The sequence below is a fragment of the Paramormyrops kingsleyae genome, chromosome 5, assembly GCF_048594095.1.
Source record: "Paramormyrops kingsleyae isolate MSU_618 chromosome 5, PKINGS_0.4, whole genome shotgun sequence".
In the NCBI taxonomy this organism is placed as follows: Eukaryota; Metazoa; Chordata; class Actinopteri; order Osteoglossiformes; family Mormyridae; genus Paramormyrops; species Paramormyrops kingsleyae.
This window is the reverse complement of record NC_132801.1, coordinates 27,608,380-27,620,586: the sequence shown is the minus strand read 5'-3', so window position 1 is coordinate 27,620,586 and position 12,207 is coordinate 27,608,380.

The window sequence follows — 12,207 nt, the reverse complement described above, 5'->3', positions numbered from 1 at the left end:
TGACTTGTACTCGAGTCACAAATTTGATGACAGGAATTGACAGCAAAAAATGATGGAAAGACTTGGACTCGGCTTGGACTTGAGAACAAATGACTTGTGACTTGACTCAGACTGCAATGTATTGACTCGAAGCATGATTCAGACATGATTCAGACATGAATTACTTGCTCCCACCCCTGCATTACATACCTTCAAAATGCATTATAATGGTCAGTATAATAATTATGGATGATTTGTACTACATTTTGAAGGCATCAATAGTGTATTATAGATGAGAGCTTCATAAAGCATTTATTTGCATATTAAACATGGGTATTATATATTACGCCTTTTGATGATTATTTCTTTTCACATATATAATTTTCATTCTCACCTTCCCTTTTTTAGAACTGACTTTAAAACATGGAACCTTAAGCAGAGACTGGCCAGTCCTGGATTCTGCTTGTCATACAGTCTTACTCATTCATTAAGTTGCTTTGGCTTCTGCTACTGCATTCTCTCCACAAGCTGACAACTAATAGTAGTAAGAATTCTCACTAAAGCAGGGTAAAAAGACCAGGAAGTGTTAACACGAGAGCAAGAGAGCAGAGATATCCAAAAACCAGAACATCCCACAATTTCGAAAGGCAGATAACGCCCCAAAGCCTCAGACTCTCTGGCATACATCCCCAAAGGAATACTTCAAGGTCAAGATTAGGGTACTGGATATTCTGGATATTTAGTTCAAAAAGCAATTTGAACATGAAAGAAGAATTACATGATTCAGACGCTAGAAAATACTCTGTTAACTGGTGATGTAGTCAATAAATGGCAAGCTAAATAAAGCTTCTCTCAGTGCTGTTATCTAATCCAGTTAGCTCAAGTTATGAAACTGCTAACGCTCTCTAGGGAATGCTGAGACAGGTCCATGGCCTGTTTTAAAATACTTGTACGTTTATTATTAGGTGCCTGGCTCCTGAGCAGAACTGTAATGCTCTGAGAAGGTTAAAGACACTGCACGATGCTACAGCACTGCCTTAAAAGTATAGCAGAGTGTCCTGTAATTGAAAAACTGACTGTTACTAATTAGTAAATGACACAGCAGCTAATTTAAAATTTAAATTGGCCTGCATAAATGAAAAAGCAATATAAATGAATGTTTAATTAATTTGATTATTCTGAATCTTAGAAAAGCTATTGCTTGTGTTTACATATTAAGATCAGCCTAGTAATAAATGTGTTAAAATCATTTAACGTTTTAAGGTAGTGATCACCGTTCTAAAAGTAGATGGAAAATATACAGTTAAGTTGATTTCATGAAGATAAGTTGATTTTATCATGATAAACATAAATGGGGTGGCACAGTGGCCTGTTGGACAAGGGTTTGGATCTCCATACCCGGCTCTATGTGTGTGGACTTTACAGGTTCTCCCCGTGTCATTGTGGAGTTTCCTCCAGGTACTCTGAGGTTAATTGGAGTTGCCATGTTGTCCGTAGGTGTGAATGGTATGCATGCCCTGGGTTGGTGCCTCATCCTGGATTGTTCCTTGCCTTATGTCCATAGTTTCCAGGTAATCTTGCACGGGACAAGCAGGTATACAAAATGGATGGGATTTCATAACTTCACAATATCATATCAGATGCTATTTTTTGTAAAAATTAAGGTAAATAGAAAAACACCATATTTAGTGTAGCACATTAATAACTGATTCTTATCAAAATTGGTAAAATGTGTGGTGTTCAAAGTGAGGTATTTAAATAGCTTTGACTCCATTGCTTTTGCAGACAATTCAAGGATGAACCTAGATGATTATATAGTTTGCATTTTTTCTGTGCAGGGTGAAAACAGAACTTTTTTTTTTCTTTTTACAAACTCAGCGCTTCAAGAACTGTAAATTAACTGAAATTACAGTATACTATTCAGTATTTGGCCATTTCTGCAATACTGTATGTGTCCTGTCCACTTTTGGAATGTTTACTATGCACATGATATTGTGTGTTTTAAAAATCCCTGCTAAGCATAGATTTTGAACCCAAGAGAAATGTTTCAATATCTCTCAAGGGATTAGCAACTAAGAATGAAAAACAAGCTTCTCAGACTACTTTTTCCTACTAGAATTGCTGATCAGATATGCTGCCCTATTCTTTGGTACAGATCATGATGAATAGTCTCATGCACATACCTGAAACTTTTCGCCATTTGGACTATATCCAGTACCAACTTTGTTGACCCCCATTTTCTAGTATAGAGGAGACCTATAGAGGAAAAATGAGTATATATCCCAATAGATTGCAAGACCTGCTTTGCACATCCTTCTCTTAAAGCGATCATGTTAAATAACCAATAGTGTCTATTGCATCTCTTTTACTTCAAACACACTGTGCCACAGAAAAATAATTTCCTAAACATTCCAATTACACCTCACTTTATGACAATATCAAAAATGTGATTAAAATATACCAACCAGCTATACCAACCAGTTTCATGTTCTCCTCTTTTTTTGGCACAAAACTTATCGGCATTGAATACGGCCAGTTTCTATTCTCATCTCTGCTGACCTTTGCACCTGGTTCCAATGTAAGTGCTAATGCTGTGTAGCCACTGTTTGTTAATTGCAATCCTTACGTATAGCCCATTGCCATTATCAGTACATCTGATAGTAGAACTGCAGACTGGGTGACTCAGACAATGTCTCCAGATTTATCCAATTTCCAACTGTGAACCATTTTGCCTCCAAACTGGGATTCAGGGTTTCCCACAGGCGGTAGATTTTACACACTATTGTAAATTCAGTTAAATGAAATGTGTGTCAGGGCAGCACAGTGGCTCAGTGGGTGGCACTATCGTCTCAGACCTCCATAGCTAATGGTTGGAAGCCCAGCTTTTGCTCTCTGATAGAATTTGCATGGTTTTCACCCATGTGCACAGGTTTCCTCACACGGGCCAAAAAACGTACTCTGGTGAGTCTGTGTCTCTAAATGGTCCACTGTGAATGTGAGGGCAGGCCTGTTCCCTGCAATGAACTGGCATTCCAATGTGAGGCAGGCCTGTTCCCTGCAATGGACTGGCATTCCAATGTGAGGGCAGGCCTGTTCCCTGCAATGGACTGGCATTCCATCCAGCGTGTCCCCAGCCTTGTGCTCCATGCTGCCTGGCATAGGCTCCAGACTGACACCCTGACCCTGCATTGGTTTATGGAAGATGAATGGGGGGGGGGGGTGCATAGTGTCTTTCTTGTTTGCCTCTTGAGAGTAAAACCACCAGTGGACATCATGCTTTACTCTTCACTGTCACACTGACGCTTTTCTGTTAGCTGCCAACACGGACATCACCATGACTTGCAGAAACATCAAAGATTTGATCCTGCACTCTAACATGCACCATTAGCCAACTGCAAAAACTTGGGTTACTGAGTATATTTATGCCAGAAATTTCTATCCTAAAAGCCAACACATACAGCAAGAATTTTCTGGGTAACTAATTCTGGCTAGGTCAGAAATATGCCGTTTTTTTAATTGTTTTGTTTTCTGGGCACACAGTAAATCCGCAGCGCAAATAATTGGGGTGGACCTATTAAAGCGCTTGCTTTACAGCATCAGGCACGCTCTAGTATAAGAAGTTTGGAGAAAACAGTACAGCCTCAAGGCAGTATAGCCAGCATATCCCCACAGAAAAAGGATTATTAGACTACACTTCGCAGTGCATCCATCCTTTGCCAGCAAATAAAAGGCCCTTCCAGATACTGCCAAAGCGGCTCGACTGCTCTGGCGGAGCATTATTTCTGTGAATTACCTAATTATTTACAAAACTGTAAAAGTCAAATATGCACCGCCAACTGTTCCTGAGACTGCCAGGATGAGCAACATTGGAAAATTAGTAGTAAGACTGCAAACAAAACCGTACTATTACCAGGGCACCAGGCTGTCCTCACATTCAGTCCCTGCTGGCCTCAATCGAGGGGGGGAGGGGGGGGCTTTTGCAAATAAACAAAGCCACACAGCAGCTAATAAACTCCCGCCCTAATTACTGGCTGCAGATGCATCAACTGAGGCAAATGAGATGCGGAGAACCATTAATTATCTAATGAAGCCGGCAATGCTGTAGACAAGGTGGAGCTGATTAAATATTAAACAGGAGCATATGGGGAGGACTGGGCTTCAGGAGAGAGTGAGAGAGGGGAGGGGGGAGTGAAGAAATGGAAGAGAGACCTCACATCAGGGAGATGAAAGAGGGGCATGTCACTGGCAAGTGATGGCTGTGACAAGAAGGTTTGCGCTCGGAGCCGCAAAGAAGGCAATTAGAGGTCCAGAGGAGAGCGAAACAAAGCAGCGGCGCGCGGGTGACATGATGAAGCCCGACTTCTGAGGCTGTGCAGTAATGAAAGGTGCAGCACTGCTGGGAGCGACAGGCTCAGCCGAGGCTGAAGTCACGGGCCCGGGGTTTATGGTGCCATAAGCTCAGTCCTGCCATGCGGCTCCTGTCACAGTCTCTGTGGATCATCGTGCTGGGAAGCAGCGAACTGCAGCTCTAAACTGCAAGCCTTTGCTCTTTAAGATATTTGTTGTAGAAGGAGGGTAAGAATTTGTCATGCACTGAGACCATAATTTGCATAATGACTATTAGGGTGTGTATGTGTATGTGTGTGTTATTTAAGGCAAAGTCAGTCACCAAAATGGACCATTATAAGATAGTTATTCATAGAATCATATGTAGAGGGTATTACTTTACCCTGCCTCAGGTTCCTCTGAGGGACAAAACCAAAAATCCTTTATGGGTCTTTGCACAACCTTCATTCTTTACAACCTTCAAGAGTGATAATTTGGAGTCAAAATTCTACATTTGCGCTGTGTCAACCCAGTTTACACATGAATAACATCCCCAGCACTGGCAGTTGAATAAAGAGCATAACTAACAGAAGTAAAATGATTACATTAAGAATTACCAAAACATGGTTTCAATCCATTGTACATCACTGGGATGCCCAAGATTTGCCAGGGCATGAAATGATTTGGACGAGTGACTGCTAATCCAATGATGCTGTATCTCTGGAGTAAACACAGACAGCTGTGACAAATTGTGGTGTCACTCTACAGTGAAGAGTCTCAAGATCAATAAGAATAATAATGGTACCCTTTAAAAAGTCCTTGATTCATATTTAGAACACCTCTCCATTTATTCAGTGTCTCTGCTACCCGTATCTCCAGTGATCATGATAAGTTTGGAGGAACTTCTACTATCATGGTTATCTGTAAATATCAGCTTCAAATTGCGACCAGTGTTGCTCTTTCACGATGCAGTTTTTGCAAAATGTAAATGCGATTCGGGCACAAAGAGTTAGGCCTCTTTATAACTCTGTGAGTTGCCTTGAATTACTTAGAAAATACATATCAAAGTATTTATTGTAAGACCTGTTTTATGGCTACAACATACAGTTAATTGGGATTAAATGTAATATGACTCACCTTTGTTGGTGTGTTAGTTTTACATTTAGTTACTTCAAAGGTAAAGTTCAACATTTCACTTCGTGCTTCCATTAACATATACACCCCATTGCATATCTGCATATGTTTACATGCATCTGGTTGCTATTGTCATCCCACATCAAACACTGGAATGCTGCCAGTCATCATCATGACTGAAGCCAAATAAAAAAAGGTTTACACAAAGCACCCTACTTTTCACTAAAGGATTAATTACTTTCTGAAAATGAAAATATAATTGCTGGAATACTGAATGATGTTTCCCCTTTTGCAGTATGAGATCAAAGGATTGTAAATGACATGAATACCTTATTGATGCAGTATTTAGTGGACAACGCAATCTCTGATGAAACAAGTTTGTTATCTGGAATAGAGAAACCGGAGAAAGGAAATCTGAAAAAAATATCCTCCGTGTTAAAAACCCCAATCTTTATATTAATAATTATTGCCATCCTAGATTTTTTTATTATCAATAATCTTACAGCCTTTAAGTCACCTGTCACGTTCGGAGATCGGGCGAGCCGGGAAGCAGACGAGAGCAGCCAGGAAGTCAGGTGAACGGGGGTTTTAATAAGCCAAGGACGGACAAGCGTGGACATCAACGGACAATACAATGCCGAATCTGGCATACATGGGGAGACGCGGACTAATATACACAGGACTAATCAAATGAAACAGGACACAGATGATCACAAACAGGAATGAACACGAGGTAATGAGGGGGCGTGGCACACACCGGGATCGGACGGAGCGGATCGTGACACCACCATACCATCAAATACCCTTCAATACATTTTGCATTGTCAATATGTAAAACCTATGCAATGTTTTGAAACCTTTATCACCCAACAAATCAAATCTAAAATTTATTTATCATCGCCAGTTTGTCACTGGCAATTAAAAAATTATGCTTCCATTATAATTCTGTGTAAATACAGGCACTTGATGGCTCGTTGGGAAATGATGTAGACTTGCACTCCTTGGCCCAGTGAGTATGGAGTTTGCAAGCTCTCATTGTGTTTGCATAGGTTTGCTTCTGGCGCGTTGGTCTTCCCCCAGTCAAAAGATAAATGGTCTATGTGGATTCATGAGCATTTTGTCTATAATGTGTGCTCATATATGTGACGTTTCCCCTTAACTCACTGTGACCTTACTTTGGAAAAGTGGTACAGGAAAATGGATGGATAAAATGGTTAAATAATCACATACAGAGATGGTCATTATAGAGTTAATCCTGGCAATAATTTGGTATATAATTAATGCCAGTTAGGAGAGCCTGATGGCAAGTGGAAAGCCATGAATTTGCTTTGTGAATCAGATGTGATCATTGCACCACTATTAGTAACCCTTCATCAGGATATAATAAATCTCTTTTCCGGAATCTGAATTCAGTCAACTTTACTCTCAGAAGCTCTGCAATATGGATGACATGTGTCATCTTTTTAAAGCAAGATACATGCATAGCGAGTTTGGATTCAGATTACAAATTAAAATTAGCATAAAGAGTTATACTTGCTTATTTGCTGAATTGCTGAATTTTTTTCACTCTCTTTATGCAAAAACCCCGGTAGTGGTTCAACCTCCGAATACTGAACGTAAGCACTTACCTAACTAACCAGCACTTAACTAAAATAAAGAAGTTTCAGTCTTACCTACACGTCTTTCACTTATTGTTGATCTTCTACTTAATTCCCACCATACTACTGAATTATGGATTTGACATAAACAGACATGTTTATCACAGATCCTTATTATGGGCTATTATGATATTATACACATACTTCTAGTGTTAACATGCATATATTAATTTGTACTGTTTTCTAATTAAACAGATTGTGAAATCGTTTATTGACTTTTTCATCATGCGTGATTTAATTCAAAAACTATTTGGAGGACTCCCAAATATTTATGCGTATGAGCATTTAATTCATATATTAAATGGAATACTAACCTACATGTAACTATAATTAATATGAATGTGTGTGACATGCAACCATTCTATCTAAGGTGTACCTTGCTATACAGTATGCTAAATGTTCGAAACATCTAAACCGCCATGAACCCATTAGAGTAAGTGGTTATTGAAAATGGATGAATGAAATATAGCTAGGTATAAACTTCCCATATATCATTGTGGCTGTCACAACGTGGTTCTAGCTGTGACACAAGTGCATATAACATAAAGTCTTTGGCTGTTACATGTATACAAGAAATATGTGTACAAAAAGAGCTTCACCTGGTTAATAGTATCTCTGAATTAGTCTCTGAAAATCTCTCTTACAGGATAGCCATTTATGAAAGAGAAAGAAATTATATAAATAATATTATGTATGAATTTGGAAATGGATTAAACGTTTCTTTGACAGTTTACACCCCATATTGGGCATCCTTTCTTATGTGCCCGTCAGTGTGTGTGCAAGCTATATCTGACATTATTTCATGCTTTTTACTGGCCGCTGGAAAGAACTGTAAGTTTAAATGGTTCAGAACACAGAAAGCAGAGTGTGGTCAACAGGGAGTAGATGCACAAATTAAGGATACAGTAATCCTACTGAAATAATTAGAGGTAAATGAGCATGAGTATTTAATGTGATACTACATTAAAATTAAGTCAGTATTACAGCTGTATTTTACAAATCAGTTTTGTTCAACGTAATGGTCAGCACTGATTCAGAATTTCGCTGCTATCCGGTATTTATATTAAGCTTTTAATATACTTACACTTAATATCATTAAAAAATGTTAAACAGGAAATTGTTCCTTTAGCACATGTTTATGAACAAACTGAAAATTTTTTTTTGTTTGCATTCTGAATAGACACACTCAATCAACATTTATTATTAGGCAAGAAGGTAGGCAGATGCAGGTGTACACAGACTCATCGCATTAAGACTTTAGTTCTCAGGCTGAGAACTAAACTATCAAAGCTTAGTTATGAGCTATCAGATATAAGTCAAAATTTTCATATTAGAGTGGAAAGATACCTTCAAAGTACAGGGACAAAAACACACAACTGAAACAGAATTGCTTTGAACAAACATTAGTGTGCTAATTAACATTAGCTAAAGTATAAACATATTTGAGCACTCGGACCATAACTGAGTTGAAGACAATGCACATTTCATTGTTTTCTTCAGGATTAGGATATTGTGGTCTTGTGATTTGTGTGCTGCTGTGGTAAGACAGGTCAAACAAATGAGCAACATAAATGCCGAAGTAATATTTTATGGAATCAAGTCAAATCCTCTTGAAAAAAATTACAGACCTGCAAACTTCTGTCTAAAGCATAAAAAAATCCCCCTGGGTCATCAGGATGATAAAATATAGCTTTGCTGTCAAAGTAGGTTGTTGCAACAGTGATTATGGAAATTAATACGTATAAAATTGGCTTAACCTCAGTGAGTCCACCCTATCACCCCTCCATCCTCCCCAAACGTGCTGCTGATGGGAGAGGAAATCAGCTGTTTACTGAATGCCTGTGACAGCGGCCATGACCAAAAATAACCACCAGAGGGGGCCAACAGTCAAGTAGCCAGGTATGAGCCAATGCAGTAACTTAACAGATGTTGTAATTAATATATTCAATAATGACAGTACAAAGACTTCCAGCACGCCATACAGCAGCCTTCATACTCAAGTAAAAGACTGCCCAAAGGGAAGTCAGCAACTAGATGAAAAAAACATTAAAAAGAAGGAGTAGGACTTAACTGGTAGAGAGTAATGCGAATGCTTTAAAAGAAAAATAAATAAATAAAAAAGTAACAGTATTCTGCCACACACAAAACCATGCCCCAGCTGTTGTCGCTCTAAAAATGCAGGGTTTACTTAGCTGTACTGATTATTGCCTAGTAATGTATCAGTTTAGTATGATTTCAAGCGCTGTTCGTGTTTGTCTTTTTGAAAGTGCTACTTAATCAAGGTTATCACCATGAGAAATGCATTTGCAGTTACAGCACAACCTGTGAGATGCAATATGTCTTTTTAATTGCACTACACAATTATAAAGACTTATTAAATCGCATAAGTTATTGGCCGTGGTACCTATATTTGTGTCTTCCTGTGATGGATAAGGATATATATCTTAAATGCTGCTTTAATAAAGCTATCTGCTACCTAGATATATTTGTAAAACAGCAATATTAATTTGAAAAAGATACTCACTTGTCTCTTTACATATATAGAGAGGTAAGGAGCATGCACTGATTACAGTGTGTTGCCACACCCACCACACGATAAACCACCTCAGGGTTGAGAACCTGAGTGCAGCCATGTGGCAGGTGATACCTCAGCACCACACTAGTCCGAATGGACCAGTCTGAGGTTTTTTCCAGTGGCTGGAGTGCCAATCCTGTCACCAACCCCCAAGCTTTTCCCTGTAAGTTGGAGGACCTCCTTACAGGGCTGGATGTAGATTAACATCATACCCAGGATGAAGCAATTGCAGGTTAATGGCCTTGCTCAAGGGCCCAATGGAGTAGAATTACTCTGGCCATTTACGGGATTTGAACCAGAAACCTTCCAGTTACTGGCACAGAGCCACCATTCCGTCCCATGAATACATGTGTATATCTATGTATTTATTATTTTTTTAAGAAACCTTATTGATTACATTTTACATATGCAATTCTTAAAAATAATTAATAATTCAGCAAATAACATTTTAATTATGAGACAAATTATGCACAAAATGTGGATATCGCTTAGGGTATTTCTCTAATCACCCTCACACATATACTTACACATAGAAATACTTTTTCTGATTACACTTTTAATTAATATTAGGACTAGATAATGACATAAATACCATTAACCTTATTTGCATAGTCATTTTCACTTTCAGAAACTATAGAAAATATTGAAGTCGCAATAAACTTGAAGGTAACCACCTAAACAAATAAATACCTCAAATAGCAACATGCAACACAAATCACAGCAAACTGGCTCATTGTATAATGTATGTACATCTGTGCTGTCATACTGGTTAAATGTGCGTCTAGCCCAGGGGTGGGCAATCTTATCCACAAAGGGCCGGTGTGTGTGCGGGTTTTCGCTGCAACTCCCTATAATTAGATTACTAATTAGAGGACTGATTGGCTGAAGAGTCCTCACATCTGGGTTTGAACAGCTGACCTACAGGTTATCCCAAAAACCTGCATACATACGGGCTCTTTCTGGATAAGATTGCCCACCCCTGGTCTAGCCAAACAACATTAAAAGCATTTAAACATTAAACAGTCTAATACCAACTGAGATAGCTTAGGTTTTATTATAACTAAGCTAAGTGTTATTGTTTTGCTACAAAAATCTGTAATTGCTCTAAAATCAAATTAATTTAGCTACAGTATAGGTAACAATCCTTCAAGATATTAAAGGATTAAGATATTGAGCAGACTGATAATAATAATTTTCATTCTCATAATGTACATAAAAATCATCCAAAAAAAAACAATGACAACAAAACAAATTCTGGTTTTAGGATAATCTTAATATTAGTTCCAACACTGGTAATTATACACCCTTTCCTGTTTGACGGTTTGATCTTTGTGAATTTTCCAATGACTGTATCACGTGAAAAAAATCTTTGTCCAACCATTATTAGGTATCCGTCTAAAAATGATGAAACTCTACATGTAATCTTGCTTTTGAAATAATTGTATCATAAGGAATATATTTATGTAAAATACATACTACTCTATGATAATTTTCTGATTACATTTGAAATAGAAATATTTGATGAAATTCCTTTATACAGTAGCTGCTCTCTTTAGTTTAATACAGCTCAGAACTTTATTTATGAACTCCCTAAATCCCTGCTTCATTAAAATATGGATCAGTTGATAATTTGGTTGATGTATTTAATTATAAACTGCACAATACTCTTGATACTGTCGCAGAAGAAATACAGAAAAATGTATTCCGAGATACTAATTATATCGTGCTCTAAAAAAAAGTGAAGTAAATTACAGTAAAATGACTTACTGAGTTAAAAGTGGTGCACTGACAAAGGACAGCTGTTAGATAAAAATACATGGTAATAATTAAGAATCTCTATGAAAGAATCTTTTATTCAAGTTGTTATATTTTAGTTGGGCAAATATTAGATAATGTTGGTAAATGTACATCGCACCCATGCACAGATGACACAATGCAATCTGTGTTCCCCCCATTTTTTTCCCTTAATATCTAATTTCCCTGATGCCTGGGAGTCTCCATGCGCCGGTTTGCATGGGAATTTGCTAAGAAATGTAGGATGGAGGAGTGTGGTTCTCTTTGCCATACCAAAGACATTATCCTGCTTGGAAATCACTTGGAAATTGGAAATCATTGAGAAAATCTTTGATGAGGAGATTTTGTTCGACCGAACAACCTTTTGTGCGGGATGCGGGCACGGCTGCTCACATCTCCCTTTCGTGTTCCTGTGTTTGACCCCTGACTCGCTCTGCATATTCGGATTTGTCAGAGGATGCAGAGATGCCTCGGCTGAGGGTCACGGGTCCATCTGGTTCTGCAGTGTTCAGCGTGGCTCGAACTCCATTTACCCTCTGGCACAATGTCTTACATTCCCAGCCAGACTGTGAGCCAGATGCACAGGCACCTGAATGGATCTTGGATACTGTATGACTCCTATTCAAAAAAATAAAGTACTGCGGTACTTCTTAATTGCACAGAAAAGCAATAACCCTGTAATATTCAAGCACCTATATCCAGGATGCTTACTAAGGGTCAGATCCTTGAATGCAGTCAGCT